Source organism: Protopterus annectens, chromosome 3.part0, assembly GCF_019279795.1.
Source record: "Protopterus annectens isolate FY-2018-M chromosome 3.part0, PAN1.0, whole genome shotgun sequence".
NCBI lineage: Eukaryota > Metazoa > Chordata > Ceratodontiformes > Protopteridae > Protopterus > Protopterus annectens.
The window spans coordinates 990,671,635-990,698,081 of record NC_056731.1 but is presented as its reverse complement, the minus strand read 5'-3'; the positions used below and the strand labels follow the sequence as shown (position 1 = coordinate 990,698,081).

Here is a 26,447-nt window from a genome sequence, read left to right as displayed (position 1 = left end):
TTGTGTCAGATATGTGTTGATATTGATGCTGGTGAGCCTATGCATAATGGCCGAGTGGGGTATTGTGTTGAAGGGTTGTGCAAGCTCCAGGCAGGCTGTGTGGACAACTGTCCCAACACTGATGGACCTGGTAACTGTTGAAAGAATATGAACAGGTCCAATAGGCAAGATCTGCCCACAACAATGCTGTAATGTGTAGGACCCAGTGTCTGTAGGTTTCCCATGTCTATGTGCATGAGTCCCATTACAATACACTCCATAGCTTTGCAGAATAGGCTAGTTAGCCTTTTAGGCCGATATTGTCTGTGGTCTGTTGTGGCAGTATTTAGTGGAGTGGGACCACTATCGCAATTTGAGGGTAATACATCCGTGGGTACATATCCTGCAGTAACTCTTATATCAAACAGTGATGTAATGTGAGTGTTACGTCTGCCATGAAGGCTGTGTGCGACACAGGCCGGGACACCGTCTGGTCCCATTGATGCTGTGTTGTCCGCTGTGGGGAGGGCAGCACTCACCTGTTTACTCGTGATGTCTGGGAGGTTACACTCTGTTGGTATGGACAGTACCACCTTAGGTGGCATGGTGGGGATACATCTTCACTAACCCTGTTTGCCAGGATGATGGCAATGTCAGTGGGTTCAGGGTATGTTTAGTCAGTATGCAGTAACACACAGCATATCAGTGAGTGTCCAGCCAGGTACCTGAATCAACTGAAGAAGTCCTTGTGAGTGTCTGACGTGTCTGGTGCAATTGTCCATTAGAAGCGTGCCTGACATAAATATCCAAGTGATTGTAGCAGTCTGCTAGTACAGATTACAGATGCCTTCCCTGTCTGGGATTGTGCTCTATCATGTAGTAGCTTCCTCCATTTGTTGTAAAGCATATACATGGCTGGGGTCTACCAGACAGGTCCACTGCCATTGGAGGAGTGAGTCCAGTTGTTATTTTGGATGTAACGATCCATGCGATCCACTAGGTGTCCATAGAATGTGTATGTAAAGGATTCAGTAGTCTGAGCCATACTTACCACTGACCCAGGGGCACTGAACGATACCACCATGGTTTGGAGGAGTGTGACATTTGCTTTTGGGAAGTTCACCAAGATTACCCAGAATGGGTGTGGGGACGGGATATGGATGTCCAGTGAGATAAAGTATGTTCTGCCCTTACCAATGAGGGATATATCGCAGGTGTGGAACATAAAGTCCTCATGTTGGTGATGATTATGTCCAATATGTTGTCCCCTCTTGTGGGTGTGGTAACTGGTTGTGCCATAGCATATGAGTTTAGAAATAGTAGCAACTGCTGGGCGAGGGTGTTGGGGCCTGAGTACTATCCACAGTCAATGTGTGGGTATTTGACGTCACCCAATATAATGGTGTTTGGGGAGACCTTCATATGGTCCAATGTTCCCAGGAAAGCTGAGTGAGGTTGCTGTGTTGGGGAGTGTGGTCTGTAGCAGGCAACAAACCAAAAGGCAGATTTGCACAATGTTAGGTGCATATGTATGGTCTGTGATGCATTGTGCAGTGCTACCAACCCGGAGGTATGTGTATCTGTGATGTATATGGATACTCCCCCTGTTCCGAGTTATGTGGTCAGAAAGCATGGTACAAAATACAACCTGATAGTGCTGGTGTGCATGTGGGAGCCTGAACCATGTGTTTGTTAGTGCACAGATATTGCTATCCTCCAATCCTCCATACTGAGGAGATTCCTGAGTGGGCGCAATTTGAGGGTAATACATCTGGTGTTGAGCAGCATTACTCTCAGTGTCGTGTACTCTGTAATGTCTATGGAGGTGGTTCTGTCCTTTGAGCCCTGCTTAAATAGGGCAGTATGGTGGCAGCAAGTGCCCTAGCTAGTATTCAAAAGTCCAAGGGTGACAGGTGCAAGCTGTCCATAGGGAAGCTAATGGCATGTCGAGCATGTCACCCCAGGGTGACAGAAACTGTATCCCCTTTGAATAACACCAATATGTTAGCCAACTGTTAAATGTGATCAGTTTGTTGGTATACTGTGACATCATACTTGGTGAGTGTAAGATGCTAGACAATGTCAGGGTAATACTGGGCTGGGCTACATGATCACAGAGTTCCTCTATGTTTCATGTCATGTGGTCCAGGGAGGAATGTCTGAGGTTGTATGCACCAGCATGGACAATGATGGAGCCAGTCCTGGACTTGCTTTGGAGTGACCTGAGTGCATGTGTTATGTGGCGGATCCTGGCACCTGACAGACAGCTCAAAGTGACTATTCCCTTGTTTGGCCTGGTGAATGGGATGATAGTGTGTTTGACATTAAGTGTCACCTATAACAAGTGTATCAGGTGTGTTGTTTAGCCCAAAGGGCAGTGACTGTGTGGCACACTGACATTGTGAACTGTGTGACATGTTGGCATTGTAGTGGGGTAGCAGTTGTATGTGTGTCTGCTTTGGAGGTCTCTGCTGCTTAGGCAGAGTGTATGTAGAGCCTACGAATATGTGTATGTGTGATAATGTGGTTTATTTGCTGTCACTGTCGGTGTATTTGAGACTGATATGTGGTGTGTGTGGTCACCCTCACCACCTGATAGACTATGCCAGTCATGGGTCGAGAGAGCTCAGCGTCCTGTATGTCAATATTGTTACATCTCCCACATATATGTGAGTGTGATGTGAGGAGGAGAGGGTTGTCTGTGTACATGAGGCAGATGTGACATTGTGTCATAACCACAATATTCACTAGCTGGACTGGAGAGTACACATAAAACTGACCCCTGGACATGCCAGTGTATTATGATAACATACTCTGTAGCCTGATCACAAAGGATCAGTAGGGTGTTAAGTGTGTAAAAGAGTATAACTGGGATTAGTGCTCAGGTTTGTCAGTGTTTTGTAAAGAGTAGCTGAGAAGGAGTCCAGACTGAGAATCATGACATGTCCTTCAACTATGTAATAAATAGTAATGTACACGCATATATGTGCTGAGTCAGGGACAACTGTACCTTATTGACATTGCCGACATCCTGTCAGACAGGCCCATATATACATACCCACCCCCCATTGACGATAGTCCCTGACATCATACCAGGAGATATCATGTGTAGAATGGCTGAACAGCTCCCCCCAAATCCAAAAAACATGGCAGTGATTGGATTACATTGTTTCCCAATATGTGTCATGCATGCACTACAGAACAAACAGACGCTGCACCTGAACAGTCTGTTGAGCCTCACCCACTCCACATGACCTGGAACCATCGAATGTGTTACAGCAACATATGGCACTTCCCACATGTGTGGGTGCACAACACACCATGGGAAGTATAGTCCAGCAAGCCTATAAATTCTGATCTGCAAGGCCATGAAGTGCATCATGGCAGAAGTCATAAACAGAGCTATTGGAAACCGACAAACACACAACCCTACCAACTGTGGTATGTTCATGTGCATATCATAGTTCCCAAGCATGCTACACCGTCTGCAAGGCAGCCATCCAGGACATACATCACGGAACAGAGCTACACATGTCCCACATAGAATTTGAACAGCTCTTCATCAACATCAAAGCCACATGTAGTATCCACAAAACCAACAACCTGTGCATAGATATGTGTTGACATATGAAGAGATGTCAATGTGTCCACAGATAGATCACACAAGGTGAGACTCATGGGGTCCAGTACAAGCTGTTGATACCTGCCGACATACATGGCTCGTTCCTGGGATTGCCAAAAAATGTGTACACACATTACCATGTCCAGTCTGGTGATGTCATCATCCTACAAGTATACCAGGAGAACAAAAAACACCTACTAAAACATATAGCTCACCGTGTTAATGCATATCCCTCGAGCATCATAACATAGTTAGGTAGGGGTTTGAGTCCAGCAAATGCCAAGTGTGTGGGTGGGGGGGTATGTGTGTAATTTCCTTTGAGAGGATTAGCCTTTTTAGAGACTGGGAAAACACATCAAAAGCGGTACATCCCTCTTTGTAAAGTCTGATGATGTCAGCATCCTACAAATATTCAAGGAAAACAGCAACCACCCAGTAATGCATATAGCGCACTGTGTTAATGTGTATCTCTCTAGCATCATAACATAGTTAGGTATTGGTTTGAGACCTGCAAACACTAAGTGTGTGTGTGTGATTTCCTTTAAGAGGAGTAGCCTTTTTGGAGACTGGGAAAACACATCAAAAGAGGTACATCCCTCTTTGTAAAGTCTGATGATGTCAGCATCCTACAGATATTCAAGGAAAATAGCAACCGCCCAGTAATGCATGTAGCACGCTGTGTTCATGTGTATCTCTCTAGCATCATAACATAGTTAAGTAGGGGTTTGAGTCCTGCAAACACCAAGTGTGTGTGATTTCCTTTAAGAGGAGTATACTTTTTGGAGACTGGGAAAACACATCAAAAGAGGTACATCCCTCTTTGTAAAGTCTGATGATGTCAGCATTCTACAAATATTGAAGGAAAACAGCAACCACCCACTAATGCATGTAGCGCACTGTGTTAATGTGTATCTTTCTAGCATCATGCCATAGTTAGGTAGGGGTTTGAGTCCTGCAAACACCAAGTGTGTGGGGGGTGTGTATGTGTGTAATTTCCTTTGAGAGGAGGGGGGTGTGTGTATATGTGTGATTTCCTTTGAGAGGATTAGCCTTTTTAAAGACTGGAAAAACACATCAAAAGTGGTACATCCGTCTTTGTAAAGTCTGATGATGTCAGCATCCTACAAATATTCAAGGAAAACAGCAACCGCCCAGTAATGCATATAGCGCACTGTGTTAATGTGTATCTCTCTAGCATCATAACATAGTTAGGTATTGGTTTGAGACCTGCAAACACTAAGTGTGTGTGTGTGTGGGGGGGGGTGTATGTGTGTGATTTCCTTTAAGAGGAGTAGCCTTTTTGGAGACTGGGAAAACACATCAAAAGAGGTACATCCCTCTTTGTAAAGTCTGATGATGTCAGCATCCTACAAATATTCAAGGAAAACAGCAACCACCCACTAATGCATGTAGCGCACTGTGTTAATGTGTATCTCTCTAGCATCATGCCATAGTTAGGTAGGGGTTTGAGTCCTGCAAGCACCAAGTGTGTGTGGGGGGTGTATGTGTGTAATTTCCTTTGAGAGGAGGGGGTGTGTGTGTATATGTGTGACTTCCTTTGAGAGAAGTAGCCTTTTTGGAGACTGGGAAAACACATCAAAAGAGGTACATCCCACTTTGTAAATTCTGATGATGTCAGCATCCTACAAATATTCAAGGAAAACAGCAACCACCCAGTAATGCATATAGCATGCTGTGTTAATCTGTATCTCTCCAGCATCATAACATAGTTAGGTAGGGATTTGAGTCCTGCAAACACCAAGTGTGTGTGTGTGTGTGTGATTTCCTTTGAGAGGAGTAGCCTTTTTGGAGGCTGGAAAAACACATCAAAAGTGGTAGATCCCTCTTTGCAAAGTCTGATGATGTCAGCATCCTACAAATATTCAAGGAAAACAGCAACCACCCAGTAATGTATATAGTATGCTGTGTGAATGTGTGTCTCTCTAGCATCATGAATAGTTAAGTAGGGGTTTGAGTCCTGCAAACACCAAATGTGTGTGGGGGTGTGTAATTTCCTTTGAGAGGAGTAGCCTTTTTGGAGAGGGGGGTGTATGTGTGTGATTTCCTTTCAGAGGAGTAGCCTTTTTGGAGACTGGAAAAACACATCAAAAGAGGTACATCCCTCTTTGTAACGTCTGATGATGTCAGCATCCCACAAATATTCAAGGAAAACAGCAACCACCCAGTAATGCATATAGCATGCTGTGTTAATGTGTATCTCTCTAGTATCATAACATAGTTAGATAGGAGTCTGATTCCTACAAATACCAAGTGTGTGTGTGTGGAGGGGGGGGGGTGTGTATTTGTGTTATTTCCTTTGAGAGGAGTAGCATCCTACAAATATTCAAGGAAAATAGCAATCATCCAGTAATGCATATAGCACGCTGTTAATGGGTATCTCTCTAGCACCTTAACATAGTTAGGTAGGGGTTTGAGTCCTGCAAATGCCAAGTGTGGGGTGGGGGGTGTGCATGTGTGTGATTTCCTTTAAGAGGAGTAGCCTTTTTCGAGACTGGGAAAACACATCAAAAGAGGTACATCCCTTTTTGTAAAATCTGATGATGTCAGCATCCTATAAATATTCAAGGAGAACAGCAACCTCCCAATAATGCATATAGTGAGCTGTGTTAATGCGTATCTCTCTTGCATGATAACATAATTAGGTATGAGGTTTGAGTCCTGCAAATGCCAAGTTTGTGTGTGTGTATGATTTCCTTTGAGGGGAGTATTCTTTTTGGAGACTGGGAAAACACATCAAAAGAGGTACATCCCTCTTTGTAAAGTCTGATGATGTCAGCATCCTACAAATATTCAAGGAGAACAGCAACCACCCACTGATGCATATAGCACGCTGTGTTAATGTGTATCTTTCTAACATCATAACATAGTTAGGTAGGGGTTTGAGTCCTGCAAATGCCAAGTTTGTGTATGTATGTGATTTCCTTTGAGAGGAGTAGCCTTTTTGGAGACTGGGAAAACACATCAAAAGAGGTACATCCCTCTTTGTAAACTCTGATAATGTCAGCATCCTACACATATTCAAGGAGAACAGCAACCACCCAACAATGCATATAGTGTGCTGTGTTAATGCGTATCTCTCTAGCATCATAACACAGTTAGGTAGGGGTTTGAGTCCTGCAAACGCTGAGCATGTGTGTGCACCGCAGGTAGTCAATACAGTGTGGGTTTTGCTTTTACTATGGTATGACATATGTTTCAAACAGTATGTGCATTGCACACATCGGGTATCTGTATGTCAAATACATTTATGTACATGTGACCTCAATCAGTACATAGGTGTGAAGCCTGCATACTACATGAATACATTTGTAACCTTCGACAGATTGTGCCGCTGCTTCTCGGATCATAGGTCACATATGTATGTATGCATCAATCCCGGCCAATGTAGTGATCTGTGACCAAGGACATCTCTGCCACACACACCCTTGACACGTACTATAGAGTACTGTGAGTGAGGGTAATTGCAAAGGTATATGTCAGACATATTCATACACAACAATGACTGGCAATAATGGACAGTCATTATAGGTGTACACTAGCCCTGTGGATATGCATGCAGGCCCCTAATGTGTTATGTGAAACACTGAGGGACCCCACAATACCTATGGATATGTGGATACCAAGGGACAGATGACATAACACGTGTCTGTCTGTACACATTGGTACCCAACATACATGTTCAGGGCTACCACCTATGTAGTACTGTCGGGACAGTATGTATAGTAAATGTGGATGACTATGCCATAGACGGCTTACTGCTATACAGCATGTATTGGACAACAGGTACCTGTCTGTATGATACCCTTGTGTAGGATATGCGTCCCATCCAGCGAATGCAGTGTAGGCCAATGCATGCATTTCCAGATGTGGATGGACATATCCCTAGTGTGTTTGCATATACCTAAGAGGGTTATATGCCACACAGGTGTGACCTCAGGAACGTGTGGCGGTCAATACCACTGGTTACTGTTATAGTATAGTACTGGAAGGATCCAACTGTTACTGAGTTCCCTACAACTCTGAGTCATTTGTCAGGACATTATCTAATGATTGGTTATAATCATGCTGTTGAGGTGGTGTATACAACCAAACTGCAGATCATTGACAGATATCAACAGTATCACCCACAGCATAGTGCCAATCCATGTCATACACACATGTGTACCCATGTTAGCACATATCTGTAGTAGAATGCATACTGGCCATCGAAAGATACCATGAGATGTTAACAATGTGTAGAACAGGGTATGTCGCACATCCCATGTGTCCACTATGCATGTACATGCAGACAGTGCGCACACACCATGTTCACAGATGTACACCCGCTAATTTGTAATGCACACATCCCACACATACTGTCCACTCACTAACATATGCTGGCAACACTGTACACGTCAGCCAAGTGGCACACGGGTGGACAGTACATACTCAGAACTAACACTGGTGTAAACAATGCTACAATGACTATCACAGCTGTGATGCATTATGCCTGCTCAGATATACCTACAAGGATATCATTACACTTTCCTGTTAGCAACTTGCTACTATTGCTACACTGCTATAATGTCACCCTGTGCATCAGAACCATGTTAGCCTGTTCCTGCATCAATGTTACAGATGACAGGAGGTGGCACAGGTGTCATCATATGCACAGGGTGTGTTGTAGTTTTGCCAGAGCCCGGGAATGACCCATCCAATTGGCATGTGTGTGTGTGTGTGTGTGTGTGTGTGTGTGTGTGTGTGTGTGTGTGGGTGTGTGTGGGTGTGTGTGTGTGTGTGTGTGTGTGTGTGTGTGTGTGTGTGTGTGTGTGTGGGAGGGACAACAGTACTGCATGGGCCAATGTTGATGTAATGTGTGTGTGTATGTGTGAGCCCTAGTTGTATGGTAATAGACTAATGTGTTAAAACAATCCCTGGGATCACTAGCGCTCTGGGATCAGAACGCGGCAGCAATCCACCCTGCCTAACCCATAAATCAAACTCTACCTTAAACAATAGTACTGTTTACAATTGGAAGTCCCTGCAAAGTATGACATTGAAAATTGTAAGAGGCTGGCGCTAAAAAGAAAAACTTTGTAAATTGTAAGAGACTGGTGCTAAACAAACTGAAAAATTACCATTTCTTACTGTTTGCCTGTTTTCCTGGCCACTACATAGTTGGGGGTGGAATAAACCCCGCTCCGCTCGCCCTAGCTACGCTCGGGCTCGCTCCGCGCCCCGCCCTGCCCCCATATTCCACCCGCCCCCAGTATAGCTAAATTTATACCTAACTAACCACACCCCTACCTCTATTTCATCAGCCAACCAAGATTTGACTTTAAAACTCCACCCACCCTCCCTCCAATTAGTTCTCAATTCAGAACATTATCGCCTAAAGAAAATGAAGTCTACAACACTCATCACAACTAAACCAACGCTAAAAATTGTATCCTGTACTTTACTTCTCATTATCAAACTATACCTGCTAACTAGATATGAAGAACAGTCAATCTCAGGTTTTTTCTACCCCAGAAGCCAAACTAGTACCGTCCCACCCCTTAGCTGTTTCCAACTTCACACTATCCATCTGTCCAGTAAAACATACCACCCCACTCACCACAACCCCCTTAAACCCAACCCAAAGTACTCCAAATCCAAACATGATCTTAAACTATTATTTAAACTTATGAGACTATTAGACTATCTAAGAAAAAATATAACCATAGACGGGGATATCCATCCTAATCCAGGCCCCACATCCTCTCCAACTACAAACAGTCCACCGCTTACCCTACCAAACTCCCTTCAGATATACCACTTAAATATAAGAAGTTTAAATAAAAAGGTCCACGACTTGCACGCCCTTATAGCAATGTACCTCCCTGACATAATGTGTCTAACAGAAACCTGGCTAAAACAAGGGACCAAAGATAATGAGGTAATGCCACCAGGCTATAATATATACAGAAATGATTGTCAGTCAAAAAAAGGAGGTGGCATCGCGGTGCTCTACAAGAACACACTGAATGTCACTACTAACTCGCCTCAACCACCTCAGATCTCTAACGCTGAAATACTGGCACTAAAACTACAAATAAATAAAGACAAAAATATTAATCTAATTGTGACCTATATTCCCCCCGGAAATAACTCCGACACACTTGAGCACATCCTTAGCTGGCTATCAAATAACTATCCTCAAGAAACCATTATCCTAGGAGATGTTAATATAGACTGAACTAAATGCTCCTCAGAAGCCAATCCTACCCATATTAACCTACATGGATTCTACCAATTAATATCTTCCCCTACCTGAGTAGGTAATAATAAACAAAAAGAGAGTATCCTGGACTGGATCCTCATCAACAGTCAATATATCTAGAGTTGTCCATGATAACTAGCCCCCCTCCCTTGTCAGGTTTAACTAATCTGACTGGGAGATGACAAATTTCTTCCAAGAGTGAAGCTTGCTCTTTAGTAATGTTATGTTTAAAGGGTTCAATATTAATCGAACGGTCCTTAAACGAGTGTCTAATATCAGCCTCACAAACTCTCTCAAATAGCTGTAGAGATGGATGGATGGATTGTTGCCCCTCTTTCTATCTAGGGAAGACCGACCGCAGGTTACGAGACCGGGTCTATGAGCATACGTACGCTATTAAGAAAAATAGCGACGTCAATGCATTAGCTAAACACATAGACACCCACCCTGGGCATTCTTTTTCATTTATGGCCATCGACCAAGTAAGCAGCAATATTCGTGGGGGTCCTATATCACTACTCCTAGAACTAAGGGAACTTGAGTGGCAATTACGCATGGACGCATTTTGCCATCCAGGTTTAAACGAAAACTGCAACATTTCTGCAGTACTTAGAATGAGGAGCTATTTGCGGTAGAGTACTGTTGTGCATTTATTATGCATTGTTTAATAGTAAAACAATTCACATTATTTATGTTCATTTTATTTTATTTTATTTTGAACTTATGTGTTTTTATTTACTTCTGTAATTACCTTAATTAATTTGTGATGATTTGACTTAGTTTATGCCTTTTAATAGGGACAAACACTTTTTACTAAGTAGCTTGTTTACAAGCTGTTTCAACACATTACTTTTCAGTTTTATTATTATTTTTATTATTCTTGAGGTCTTAAAAAAATTTTTTAGGCTGGAGTTTGATAAGTTGGTTGATTATCATTCAAAAATGTGTAGTATTATAATTTTACGAGCTTATTGAGCTCTTTCATTTTCTGTGATGTCATTTCCCTTCTCAGTAACTTAAAAAGAGGTGTGCACTCTTTCATATTGTGATTACTGTTTCTCTGAAGAAGCCACATTGTTGTGTGGCGAAAACGCTTTTAATCAACAAAAGTTGCGTTAAGATTTCGTTTGTGGTTGCTTGCTGGTACAAGGAGTCCGTGGTCTAATTTTGCATTTTCAACGGTTTGGCAGCACTTGGTTTCTTATTATTTGTATATCTGCTGTGGCTTAGTGGTAATTCATGCAGACTGTTGTGTCAATGGTCTGGGGTTCGAGACTCACAGAGGTTTTGTCTTTTGCTGCTCAGCAGAACAAGGGCCCTGCCATAAAGTGACTAAGGCACTCTTAAGCAGTTGTAAGCGGGTTTGCGCGGGTTTGCACATTGCTAAGCTAAGCGTATACATGCGCACACTTGCTTAAACCCGCTCACTACTGCTTAAAAATGCTTACTCCCGCTAACCCCTGCGCTAATTTCTTTTAAAGAAAAGAAAATGAAGAGATAGGAAAGTGGTGAAAAAGGGGGCACAAGGAGGGATAGACAATAGGTAAACAAGCTTGGGATGTGCAGGACGGGTGTAGGGAAGGTCCATAGCTGCCCATTTCTTTAACAGCAACAGTTGTGCATATGCAATGAATTTGGAGTGAAATTTGAAACCTTCCACCCCTGGGAGAGGGATGAGGACAACAAAGTATGTTGTACTGCCAATTCTAATTATCAGCTTACATGTCCAATGGACATGTGTGTGAAATGGGCAGCTATGTATGGGGCGTAATTTTTTGTGGGTACAGATTGCCCTTTTTTTTTTTCAGGTGAGAGTGGGAAGTGAAGTAAAGGAAGTCGGTATGTCTGAGGAGGTAGGTTGGCAAGGTAAACAGACAAGACAGACAATACGCATACAGGGTGGTGTATGACACATGGGGTGGGTGAACACAATTGATGGGGTCGGATGTTTGGAAATCGCAAGCCCATGAGCCCACAGATGGCAACAGTGAAACTGAGATCCCCACCCATGGGCAGTCACCACTGAACTTTCACAGCCCCGAGGGTGGCTGTGTTTGGGGCTGCGTAGGACAGGCAGGCTCACCCGTGAGATGCGCCACTCTTACCTCGAGCTGGCATAGGGGATCAGCGACTGAACACTGGATCTGCCTACGCACCACAACCCGGACCCTTCGAAGGGTGACAGGTGGCCCTTCTCCACCCACGCTTGCACGGGGGGGTGAGCCACATCCCATCCAGCGCTTCCACCCAAAGGTGACACAGGACCAATGGAGGAGGGGAGCTAGGGCTGGGCACCGGACCTGCTGGTGCCAGGTGCACTCGCCAGCTGAGGAGGGACAGGTGGGTCCTCTGGGACTGGCCTTCCCATACATTCTGTAATTAGGTGTGTTTAATTACAACATAAGCAAAACAGCATTCCAGATTAGTTGTAACAGCATGCAGTAATATTCCCATTAACCCAACACACCAAGGTTACAACGTTTGAACAGCAAGCATAACACATGCATATATTGAACCACAGTGGATATTCCAACAGCATGCAGGGATGTTTGGTGGCAACAGGCCACCATGATTGTGGTGTTTAAACAGGGCACATGCAGCAACGTGAATGCAAATATTTATAGGACAATAGGACATATGTCCCAACAAATATTTAAGATTACACATACCCATTGAGGTGTGGAATTGCGAGGTTTATGCACATACAGTAGGGTGTAGAAAAAACCTTGGTTAACATCTTATAATTACCTTTTTGTCTGCACTACATTCCTAGTGACTGCAAGTGTATATCCCCTACATGTATTATTACACTTGCCACCATACATTAGGTTGTGTAATGGGTTTGGCTAGTTCAATATATGCCTGACCTATATCTGACATACTAACTTTCCAGGATGCAGATGTTACTGCTACATATTTCTTGATCGCATTTATATTTCTTTATCTACATTTCTGGGATGTTTTCACATCACATTTTCACTTCAATTTGTACAGAACCCTGCATTTCTTGACACACACTCACATTTCTGGGGAAAAATAACATGCTACACATGTGCCAGATTTACTTATTCATGCCAGCCAGTAACTGACTGTTGTGGACTGTCTGTATGTTTCACAGCTACTAGCACTTCCATCACCCACTTTATATGGGACTGGCCAGCACCTTTTCAAACAGTACTGTTTGTATAATGTAAGGGTACAACAACATTTCAAACTCTGTGACACAGACACACTCTGGGTTTTAGACCTTTATTAATGACATTACACACTTTTCCACAGGCTCACTCCTTTATTTGTTTTAACGGTGTATATGGCGGACATGTTCAAGACATATTATACCTTTATTAATAGGTTAGAACACTCTTTTTTCAGGCTCACTCACTTATTTTATATGACAGTGCCTGCAGAGATATTATTCCAGACATATGTTACCTTTCTTAATGGGTTACTACACTCTTTTTCTGCCTCTCTGATGTCTTTATCTGACAGTACGTGTAGAGGACTTATTCAGGCAATTTTATGGCTGTATTATTGGACTACAACACATTCTTTTATGGTCTCTCCCATATTTTATATAACAATACATGCAGAATAATCACTAACCTGCCTGGTGGAGCAGCCTTAGCAGCCTATCAGCATAGGCTTGCTGATTCACAGCACAGTCACCTGCAGCTGTAAAGTAAATGAAGGGATATTGAGACATACCTATCCGTTATGCATACTCCATTATCAATTCTTGCATACTGCATTCCATGGCTACATACTCAGTTGTGGGGCATCCCGCATCCCACGGGCCTCCTGTATCCATTGGTTCAGGTGGTCCTGCTTTCATCTCTTCAGGTCTGCATGGTGGTGACGGACCTGCTCACCAGCCCAAGGAACACCTGTGGCACTGGTGAGGTCACGAGCTAACCGGTTCCAAGCCTCTGCCTTGTACTCCATCCCTTGGAACTGGCCCTGCAGGAGTCTTGACTCATGACAGTGGACAAGGAGCCAAACCATGTATTTCGACTCCTCGATGCCCCAACTTTGGACTCAGAAGCGTGTTCCCTCTCCGACACCAGACATTCTAACTGCAGATGTGAGCTACAATCAGTTATGGCAAGTATTCCCACCTATGGGGCTTAAATATGCCGCATTTCCTGCACGTTTTTGTGATTGGCCGTTTTTTAAACTTCTCGGCTGACTGGAGACCTGCTTAGTAATGGTTAAACTACCATTAGTAAGTATATGTCTGTTATCAGTGGCTGTTTCCCCTAAGTTATCATGGCTTAGTGGTTCTGTACTTTGCTTGTAATGTACAGAGTCCTGGGTTTGAACCTTGTCATTCATTTTATTTTCGTACTGTCCAGACAGGCTAGGCGGTGTGGCTGCATTTAAGCAACTTTGCTCTGTGTTGCTCCTCGGTGCCCTATGGTGCCCTGGTTGGCGTGGCGCGTATGTCCATGCAAACACATTGCGCTGGGTAAAGCGCTATTAAACTATGGGCAACTCTATTGCGCTGGGTGAAGCGCACCTTAACTGCAGGCAATTTTATATTGGGATCCTTTAAAATATTTATTTTGCTCACTGATACATTGGCCGTTTCACTGCTTTTTAGTTATGTTTAAACATATTTGTTAGGTATTATTCCATATACTGATTTAAAAAATAAATACGAAAGGGAGTGGTGGGACTCGAACCGTGAATGCCTCTTCTTTGTGCGAACACTCTACCATTACGCTATTGCTATTTGGTGTGATTTGCATAAACCTTCTTTCTTATGCTCTTCCATGTCAGAATTGCTAACTGTAGCTAATCAATGGGCACACCCACGCACACATGTGCAAATATGGGCAGCTATTTTGGGAATTTAAAAAAAATTAATGTTATGCGTTTTAGGACTGTGATGGGGGTTTACAATATCAGACAGTGAGGTGTTGGGTGCAGGGACATTTGAGCGGACTCACTCTTGTTTATTTGGTTTTATTTTGAACACTTGCAGGGGCGTGGACATTTATACTGCCTGGCAGTCGGACACGCCCCCTGCTTTCTTACACGGTCCGTGTAAGACTTACGGTTGAGTCAGAGTGCCCTCATGCATATTCATGGCACGCTGATGTCATACCGTTCAACTGCAGCCTCCAAGTAAGACTTATTAAGTCTTACACGGAGGATTTGTGAATCCGGGGGAATGTCTTTCCTCACATAGACAAACTCTCTGTTTAGGACAGTATGTGCACTGAAGTATGTATGTATCATACTCCAACCTGTATTAGTCAGCTCATGAAAGTCTATCCATCCGGCATACATTTACAAACAGCAGAACTCATTAAAGTCACACACATACCGGTCTATCTGAAGTATATCTCCATCCATACTGAATGTACTTTGACTGTAATACAAATGGCTGAAAGGGAATTATCCTATAGCACTGAAGAATAACCACTTTGTTTGAAATATATGCATTATTTATTTCCTAAGTTTGATTCCCACATTGGTCAACTTACTTTTTTGCAGTTAGTAATTAGAGAAAAATATGTGCCAAGTCATCCAGGAAAACCTCCAAAACATGAAGGATAACATGCCAAGCCATCACCCAAAATTCTTCTCTCCTTGAAAGAAAAAATGTAAAAAATGGGCACCTGTCCCACAAAAAAAAAAACAATAAAATAAGGAGCCATACATAGCTCTCCACTTCACCTAAGTGTCTTGTGACACACTTGATTAAGTACAATTGAATGTACGACAATAATCTGTTGTAAACTTCCCTTAGTGTGGTAACAGTCCATAATCAGCAAATTCTGGCTACACTTATACTTTTGTGTTGTGAAGGAATGGATCGCTATGGTTCTCTCCCGCTACCTTTCTTCAAATTCCGCAACCCTTTCCCCTGTGCCCTCCCCTATATTTGATCCAATTTCTCCATTTTCCTATTAACCTCTTTTTCACAATTTTAATTTGGTCCAGAAATAGAATCACACATGGCACGCATAGACAGAAGTGTCCCATAAGAAAACCTTCACTAATATTACAGAAGCACGTGCACAGACATTGGCATTGCACACCAATGCTGAGAGACACTGAATGGCTGTTCATGTCCTATGGCAAAACCTAGTCAGTTGTTGCCATCTTCACAATAGTCTGGTTATCCTCATACAAAGGTGTTTTATTAGTTGTAGTGTTCAGCAGTTGTGTGACAACTGGCAATGAGCAGCTGTAGCATGTGATGCTAAATGGTTCTTCAGGTGTCATTGCACATTGTGGTGATTGTTTGCCTTACACCACATTGGTTAACTTGTGATTTCCTTTGAATTATGTCTTGTGTGCAGCAGGCATAAAAATATTTCAGTAGCTAGTGCTTACACAGTTTTGCCAGACAAAATAATTGTAGTAGTCATTCCTAAATATTCTTAATGTCATGATAAAAAATATATAATAATCACATTCTGACACGATTTTGTAAAGTCATCTGCATACTGTAGTTGAACCCTGCTTCAACTCTTCTTTTTCATTTAGTTCAGAGAGTTTACACCTTGTGCAACAGGGAAAGCTAGGTTGACATTGGGATTTTATAAGTACTGTTCAAAGTGCTGATGGCCATGTATTGCCACTAAACTTGTTTGTCCTGTAGAAGGCACACCAAATGTAGTGTTTCACTGCTTCCTTTAAGTAGAGAATTCATTTTGGTCACAGCATACCATCACACAAATGGGGAAGTCAAACACAACATTTCCTTTTTGAAATGAGATTTGGAGGTAACATGGAAAGGTATAATGCAACATGTGGAGGACCTCTGAGCACCACTTAGCACCTGTACTTCACAGTCCCATTTCAACACATCAAAGTATCATCACACATGTGCTAAGACTTTGCCACCCTTTGCACAAATACATTTCTCAGCATTGCACATTCAGAAGTGAGTTGGAACAAAAATAAATATTGTTACTGGATGATATTCCTTCATTACATGGGAATTATGTAATGTACTCATGTGATATGCAGGGAACTGTGTGGTTAACTGACCATTCATTCTGGACAGTTGGTACTGCACTGCAGCACTGACACTTACAAATGATGAGTGATTACTTACTCACCTATGTTATCAAATTCAAGAAAAGCACCCCCCTTCTTACAACCATAAAAAAAATCAGGTACAATAATAAATTCAATGCCTCCATTTTTCAAACTGAACTTAAAGCCCACAACTGGACAATACTCAAGTCTCTTCCTCTTGAAGAGGCAGTTATCTACTTCAACACCACCTTCCTCAAGATTCTAGATTCCCATGCTCCAATACGGTCCATTAGAACTAAAACCAAAACCGCACCATGGCTCTCTAAGGAAACAAAATCCAAAATCCTATCTAGAAACAAGATGTGGGTCACATGGCGTACCTCTAAAGACCCACACTCCCACCAAACCTTCCGGCAACTTAGAAATGAAACTAAAAGAATGATCTTAAATGATAAAAAAAACTTCTTCCTCCACCTCCAACACAAACACCTTAATAATCCACAAAAATTCTGGGCAGGCTTAAACAAGCTCCTGCACCCAGGCCAGGCAACCACCCCCACTCCAACAACTTGCAAACAACAGTGCCCTGTAAACATTGCTAACACATTCAATAGTTTCTTCACAGAAACTATACAATCCCTGGCCACACAATTCAAACAAACAACCAGCCCACTCCACTACCCATGCCAGCAGAATACTACAACTACATCAGATCTTCTATTTACCTTTGATCCAGTACCCATATCCTTTATAACATCTCTTCTTAAAAAACTAAAACCCACTAAGCTAGCAGCTGACCTTCTCCCAGCTGAGTTTCTGCAAAAAGCAGCTGAGGCCATTTCCTATCCTGTCTCCATAATCATAAACCGTACCTTGTCAGAAGCCTTCATCCCCTCCATATGGAAAATGTCCCACATTATTCCTCTCCATAAAGGTGGTAGCTCACTAGAGCTAACCAACTACAGACCTATAGCTATACTCTCACCCCTGGCCAAAATTATGGAAAAGTGTGTCCACAAACAACTGATGGAACACCTCACCAAAAATAAAATTCTAGCTAACTCCCAACATGGCTTCAGGCCAAATCACAGTACCACATCAGCCCTACTATCCTTTTCTAATACCATCAATAACTTCAGAAACAATAATAAACTATCATCTGCTCTTTTCCTAGACCTCTCCAAGGCCTTTGATATGGTGAACCACATTCAACTCCTCCATACATTAAAAAAACTATCACTCAGCAATTCCACGCTGAAATGGTTCCAATCCTACCTGTCCAATAGGCAACAGGCTGTTCTATGGCAGGACAAATTATCTACATGCCTACCTGTTACACTTGGAGTTCCCCAAGGATCTATTCTTGGCCCTCTTCTCTTCACCATCTTTGTTAATGACCTGCCCACAATCACCCCCATGCCACATGCATTCAATATGCAGATGATTCGACTATCATCAGCACTGCCTCCAACCTGGCAGACCTCACTGCTTCAACCCAAGACACCTTCAACCTAATAGAAAAATGGTTCTCAAGTCGACAACTAGTTCTCAACCCCAACAAAACAAAACTACTTACTTTCTCACCCACTAACAAGACTCTTCCCCCCACCTTCTCTATTACATCCTCCAATGGAATCACTATATCACCAGAAGCTCACACAAAGCTATTAGGTGTTACCATTGATAACTCCCTTAATTTGACACCCATTTCAATCTTACCATCAAAACCGTCAATAAAAAGCTTGTCTCTCTCTATAAAGTAAAACACTTTCTCACTCCTCACGCTAAAATTACAATTGCCAGCACACACCTACTATCAACTCTTTTCTATGCCTCCCCCCTCTTTACAAACCTAAACAAGACAACCCTTAACAAACTTGCTTCTTGTTACAATCACATAGCTAGATTTGCCACAAATTCCACCTTTAGAACGCACCACTGCACTAACTTGAAGCAACTAGGGTGGTTAGAGTTTTCCAGCCAACTCCATTTCAACCAACTCAAAATGGCTCACCAGATACTGTATCACCGAGAGAAAACACCAGCTCTGAAAAACATCATTCACCCCTATATTAACCTGCAATCTTTACGCTCCTCCAATAAGATCTTAGCTCAAACTACCAAAGCCAATAATTCTGCTGGGGATTCTCTATTCTCAAACTTTGTAGGTAAAATGTGGAACTCCCTACCGACCATGCTCACCTCAGAACCCTCACTCCTACAATTCAAAAAAAAGCTTAAACCCCATCTCAATACTCTCTGGCAATGTCCCTGTTCCAAACCTGATTAACCACTATCATTTACCCTTCTCTTACCTCACTATCCTTAACGCTTTTAACAAGGCGCCTTTGTAACTAACCTATTTTTTTTTTATATGCTGCTGCTGTTTTTTTTTTCCCAAGATGTGATGTATCTTTATATTGTATTTAGAACTCAACTATCTTTCTTTTTTTGCATTAACAATGTTCATATGTCTGTTATGTACGTGGAGCTTTTCTCCCCGGGCCTCCACTGAAAATGGACATGTATCCAGTCGGACTCTCCCGGTTAACAAATGTAAAATAAAATAAAATAAATAAATAAATGATATACAACCACATACATCGTTGACACACAGAAACATCATTTTTATCCCTCCTGCATTGGAACTTTAAGTATTGTTTGGTATTGACAGGCCACATTACTCATGCATCAGCAGATACCAAACCTAATATCAGTGCCATTCATTAAGATTTACACACCATCATCATAACCTGATTATCTATGAATGATTCAGTGTCCATCCTGTGGTTCTCATGTGTGTTTGTCTCATATTCACAAATAAGTACATATCACTCTCAGTTTTGTCATATACATTAATGACAGCATAACTGACATAAGTCAGTAGTATGTATGTGTTATTGAGAATAATCTTGACCTTTCTTGGTCATACCAACAAGTACGGACTTACACAAAATCTTTAACTTGACAGTATCTTCCCTGACTAATCCTGTGTGTGTGTGTGTGTGTGTGTGTGTGTGTGTGTGTGTGTGTGTGTGTGTGTGTGTGTGTGTGTGTGTGTGTGTGTGTGTGTGTGTGTGTGTGTGTGTGTGTGTGTAGCATTGTTCAGATATGGCCTTAACTACTGCTGTCCATAACACAGTAGTAGCCTGGTGTTAATTTTAAACTGCAGGGTGAGTCGACATCAATATCAGATCCTTCTTGCAACATCATTTTCTTTGCAAAACCACACTGATTTTATGCTGCATAAAGTGCACTTTCTCAATATGAAAATCATACTTCTGTGGTGGCCCTTGCATGAAGTACTATGTCTGTTAAATAGGAAGAGAGTTACAATCTCACAGCAGTTAGTGTGTGTGTGTGTGTGTGTGTGTGTGTGTGTGTGTGTGTGTGTGTGTGTGTGTGTGTGTGTGTGCATGTGTGCGTGTGCGTGTGTGCATGTGTGTGTGTGTGTGTGTGTGTGTGTGTGTGTGTGTGTGTGTGTGTGTGTGTGTGTGTGTGTTGTTGTGCAGGTATGACATCAACTACTGTTGTCCATAATACACTAGTATCCTGGAGTTAATTTTAAACTGCAGGTTGAGTCCATATCAATATCTGCCCCTTTTCCCAGCATAATCTTCTGTGTAAAATTACACTGATATCATTCTGCATAAAGTGCACTCTCACAATATGAAAGTCAGACCTGCATTGGAGCTTCCATTAAGTACTGTGTTCTCTAGATTATATAACTAGATAAGTAGGTGGATCTAATCTCACAACAATCAATTTGTATGAGTGATGGTGGATTCATTGCATTACTGAAGAATTAATTCAGCAGACGTGCTCATTTGACTTTCACATCCCCTTTTTACAATGTCCACAAATGCGTACTGTCTGCAACAGGCTGATTAGGTCATTATTTCAATAATGCACTCTCACATTACTAAAGTTAGACCTCTCCTATAGCATGTGCATATGATACTCTTGTGTGTAGATTGTGTCAGTCAATAGGTAGGGAGTTTGAATGCAGGAGTAAGACTGTCATGTGTGTGTGTGTGTGTGTGAATGTAAATGAATGGTGGAGTGTGTTACACCTCTTAATATTGACAACATTTAGCATTCCACGTAGCTGTAGAAGTACTTTTTACACACGCAACTTCTTTACATGGTACAACTGATGTTTTCCTTTGAAAGATGCCATATGGCTCAGATGCAGTTAGATTTTCCCTGTGGCATGTTCATAGGCTCATAGGTTCATAGGTAGATACTAGGCTATCTGCCCGAGGGCATTTATAAGCCAAGCCAGAGTGTGTTAATTTTCGCCACCCCATTGATTAATTAACTGAGCCTCTGTCAAGAAGCGCCAATGAAGTGATCCCAGGGGTGTATTTTCTGTTACCCATCCACTCGTCAAGGTCTCTCTTGAAGAGTGATAGTGAGGGGCTCTGCCTAATGTAGTTAGGAATTTTGTTCCAAAGCATGGGGAGTCTCTGTGTCAGGAATCTATCCCTCCAGCATGTTCTATTTATTGTTGTGGTGAGGTTTAGCTCACTAGAGTGAGTGGCTCGCAGTGACTTGGATTTCTTTAGGTGGAGCATGTCCATCAATTCTGAGTTGGTCATGGCTTTGTAAGTCAGGCAGAAATCACCTCTGAGTGAGCGATATGCCACTGAGTACAGCTGGAGTTTTTCCAGTCGGGCTGCATAGGACATATGTTTGAGACCAGTAATCTTCTTGGTGAGGTTTTTTTGTGGTCTTTCCAGCTGTTAGAAGTGTCTTGTGAGGTACACCCTAAACGGGGCATTGTACTCTATGATGGGTCTGATGAGTGACGAGTAGAAGGGCACTATAACCTCTTTATTTCTAGATGCAAACCCTTTAGTAATTAGATGGGCTACATAGAAGGATTTACTAACTACTTTGGCAATATGATTGTCAAAGGAGAGATTACTACCTACCTGGGTCCCCAGATTTCTTATTACCTCTTCTGTATTAAGGGGCTGCCACCTATTTGGTAATTCATGGGTGTTTTGTTTTTCCCAAATGGGATGACTATGCATTTATTGGCATGTAGCTTGAGACCATGACTTTAACACCAGGTGTCTGTCTCAGTAAGGCTGTTTTGGAGAATGTCTGTGTCAGCCGGAGACTCAATTATGGCTCCCAGTTTGCAGTCGTCGGCAAACTTGGTTAGCCATAGTCCTGTGTTTGCCTGTACTTCTGAGAAGTATATGCCAAACAGTAGGGGTCCCAGGACCAAGCCTTGTGGGACACCACTTGTGACTGGTTTAGAGTGGAACCTGGAGCCCACTATTCTTCTTGAGTTCTGTCTGTAAGCCAATTGGCAACCCATCTCGTGATGTAGGGGTTTATGTTCAGGCTGGTGAGGTTTTCTATAATTCCTGAGTGGGGAATGGTGTCAAAAGCCTTGTCGAGGTCAAGGTAGGCTGTGTGAACTACCTTCCCCATATCTATGGCCTTGGTGACTGTCTCAAAGAAGTCAACCAGGTTTAATAGGCATGATCTGCCCTTAACAAAGCCAAACTGGGACGGGTCAAGTGTTTGGAGGTTCCAAATGTCTTTGTTAATGAGTTCCATGATGATGTGCTCCATAGCCTTGCATACCAGGCTAGTCAGGCTTATAGGGCGATAGTTACCAGGGTCAGTTGTGGTCCTTCCTTTTGGAGCGGAATAACCATTGCTGTGAGCCATTCTATGGGCACATAGCCTGAGAGGCTGAGGTTGAACAGTGTGTTTAGGTGGGGAGTTTGTCTGTTCTGTAGTTCATGCAAGATGCAGCCTGGGACACCATCTGGCCCCATTGACGCTGTGCTTTTGGCTTTTGAAAGGGCTGTTTTCACCTGTGTGTCTGTGATTTCCGGGGCACTACACTTTTCCGTTATTGTTGTAGGCCCTTTTGGGGGTGAAGTTTGCACTGAATCTATCTGCCAGAATGTTGGCAATATCAGTGGGTTTAGTATATTTTGTGCTATTTTGCACTAGCTCAGAGCATATCTGTGAGTTGCCACTTAGATTTTTGACATAGTTAAAGAAGGCTTTGTGGTTATCTTTCAAATCCTTGGCTATTTTTCTTTCAAAGTTAGCCTTGGAGGATTTTATGAGGGACCTTAGTTTCATACTGATACTGATCAGGGATGTCTTTCCTTCTTGGGATTTGCTTTTTTTCTGAACTAGTTTCCTCCTTCTGTTGTATAGCCTGTTTATGGCAGGGGTCCACCAGGGTAGTTTCCTTCTCTTAGGGGAGTGAGTCTTGTTTTTGGTAGAGATGGCATGATCCATGCATCCTTATAGGTGCTCATATAGTGCATTTGTAAAAATGCCTGCATCTTGGATACTGTTTTCTTTTAGCGTATGGGCTGTGAAACTTACCACCTCTGTCTTAAGTAAGGTGAAGTTTGCTATAGAAAAGTTTTTCATTGTGGTTTCCTTGGTTGGAGTTGGTGTGGTGTGGACATCCAGAGTGATTAGTTTATGATCTGATCTAACCAGTGACGGGTTGACCTCTGGTGTGGAATACCTGTCGCCCATGTTGGTGATGACCAGGTCCAATATGTTTTCACCTCTGGCAGGGGATTTTACCAGCTGATCCAGGGCATTTGAGTTGATAAATTCTAGGAAGCGCTGGACCTGGCAGTTTGTACTTGAGTAGTTTTCCCAGTTAATGGTAGGGTAATTGAAATTGCCCAATATAAGGGTGTTTGGTAGGATCTTCATGTTTTCCAGTGTCTTCAGAAAGGTGAAGTGGTGGTCCTGGGTCATGGAGGGTGATCTGTAGCAGGCCACAATTTGAATTGCAGATTTGCCTGATGATAGTTGCATATGGATGATCTCGAAGGTATCATGCTGCGCCACTAACCTGGAGGTGTAGGTATCCTTGATGAATATGGATACACCCCCTTCTTTTGTGTTTTGGTCCATGTTCTGTGGCTGAAATGTGTGGCATGAGTTGTAGCTCGGTAGTGCTGGGATGCTCTGTGGAGCCTTGAACAAGATATAAGTTACTGCACAGATGTCGATGTTCTCCATCTGAGGAGTGCTTCGAGCACGTACATTTTGAGATTTAAACTCCTGGCGTTGAGTAGCATAACCCTCATTTTTTTTTTATTTGTGCTGTTTATGGAGGTGGGTTTGACTTTTGAGCCTTGCCTAAAAAAGGCACTATGGGGGCAGCAAGAGCCTTGGCCAGTATCCAAAAGCCTAGGGGTGACAGGTGCAAGCCATCTGTTGCGAAGCAATGAGGCCTGTCGAGCATATCATCCCAGGCTGACAGACACTGGATCCCTTTTGAATGACACCAGAAGCTTAGCCAATTGTTGAAATTGATAATTTTTTCTTTATACTGCGGTATCATTCTTGGTGAGGGCAAGGTGCTACTCAGGGTCAGGGTCATACCTGCCTGGGCTACATGATCAGAGAGCCCTTCCATGTCTCTTTTAATGTAGTCCAGGGAGGTACATCTCAGGTCATTCACACCAACATGAACAATGACAGAGTCATATTTGTACTTGTTCTGGAGTGACCTGAGTGCTTGTGTTATGTGGTGGATTCTGGCTCCCGACAGGCAGCTAACAGTAACCTTCTCCTTGTCTAGCCTAGTGAGTGGGATGTCAGTGTGCCTGACTGTAGAGTCGCCTATTACTAGTGTGTTAGGTATGTTATTTTGCCTTAAGGGCAGTGATTGTGCAGCACACTGATTTTGTGTTTTATGTGTTGTCTGGTTTGTGATGGGAGGTGCAGGTTTTTTGGGTGTCTGCTTTGGAGGACTGTAATGCTTTTGCAGGTTTTTATTTAGAGCCTCCGAGTATGTTTTGTGTATTTATGTGTATTTTTTGCCAGTGCTGGTTTAGTATGTCTATGTGAGGCTGGAGGTGTGGTGCAAGTGTTAACCTTCTTCTCATGATTGCCTGATCCAGTCTTGGATGGAGAGAGTTTAGCGTCCAATTTAGCTATATAATTGCATCTCTTGCATATGTTAATGTTTTGTGGTAGGAGGAGAGGGTTGTCTGTGTACATGAGGCAGTTGTAACATTGCCTCAGGATACCCAGGTTCACCAGCTGGACTGGAGAGTATACCTGAAATTGCCCTTTGGTCATGCCTGAATAGTAGGGTGAGCTGCTTAGTCGCTTGGTTGGTGAGGGGTGAATGATGAGCCTCGCCCTACTGGGCAATCAAGTGTCAGGGTACATTAGTGCTTGCTATTAGGTCTGAGCAAGTGCTGGACTGTAGGACACTTTTTAAGTGCTTAGGTTGAGAGTTAGACTACTTTCAAGGGAAAAACTGAAGAGGAGATATGGTGGAGCCAGGATAAGTTTAGCCCTAGCTAACCATCACTGCCCGGACGTGCAAAACCATGCAAAAGCATTTTTTATAGCAGGGAAATGAAAGAGATAGAAATTAGCCCAAAATGGCCTATAAACTACTAGCTTTTGGGCTGGAACCACTCCTCCAGGGACAGATGGCTCCTCAAAGCTCCCTCTCTCACAGGTAAACAGAGAAATCTCCCTCTATCCAAGTAAGGTATGGGCAACTCAGAAAATTGTAACACAGTCCTGAATTCAGCACTAGCCTGAAAACTGGACTATACTAGATTAGAAAGGTGGGAAACAAGGAAATTTTTTTTTGAAAAGATAAAGCAAAAACAGTAAAAAATACACTAAAAACAGCTTTAAATTACTACAAACAGTAAAAAATACACTTAAAACAGCTTTAGATGACTACAAACAATCAGAAAAGGCTTTTAAACAAATTACCCAATTAACCAGTAAAAAAATCTCAAAACTGAGCCCTGTTCCTGTAGTCTTCAATCGGACAAGTTCAAACTGCACACTCCTGCCACTGGGGTGCAGGGGAACCTTCTCCAAAAAAGAAGGCCTGGATTAGTGCTCAAGTTATACAAACAAAGCTAGATTCAGCAGGTCTGGATCTAGTCTATGCTACAGCAAACAAGGTGCACCAGTTTCAGTGAGAAACAGTTCAGATATGCAGGCACTATAAGCCTTTAACCAGAAATTCCCAGCTCAGAAGGGCAGAGTCCAGCCTCTCCTCCCACAAGAGTGCAGACCACGAACCTTCTTAATGTAAAATAAGTGGCCTGAAGCCCAAGTGCTTAAACCAGAACTAATACACTTTTAAAATAACAGACACTGAGCCCTCAATCAGCAGTTCCCAACTTAGAAGGATGTAAGCTACCTATCCTGCCAGCAACAGGGCAGACAACAAAAACCTTCTTAATGTAAAACAACTGGACTGAAGCCCAAGTGCTTAAACCAAAAGGCTTAGAATGATAGCTACACTTGTATGTTATAATACACTTGTATGTAAGTTGTTTCAGTACATAGGTGAGGAGTTCAAATATAGAAGTGACAATAGTTTTTTGTTTCATCATCTACTATGCAGAACAGGCATCAAATACCTATATGAGGTATATTGATGCAGTGTGCTTGCGCTGGGCAACCATGTTTCAGTGGAAACATCCATTGAAATGTGCAGTGTCAAGTCTTCAAATAAATCCATAGTTGCTCTTGCATTTCAGCAAACCTTCATTAGCCTGTGATGCTAGCTATGTAGTTAAAATCCTGACATCACTT

The 26,447-nt window shown here is 42.6% G+C and overlaps 1 protein-coding gene across 1 annotated transcript in view; it reads left to right on the top strand.

Moving 5' to 3' along the window:
* Positions 1-26,447, top strand: part of LOC122796967 (cadherin-12-like) — a 2,443,257-nt gene that overhangs the window by 1,104,286 nt on the left and 1,312,524 nt on the right. The window lies entirely within an intron of this gene.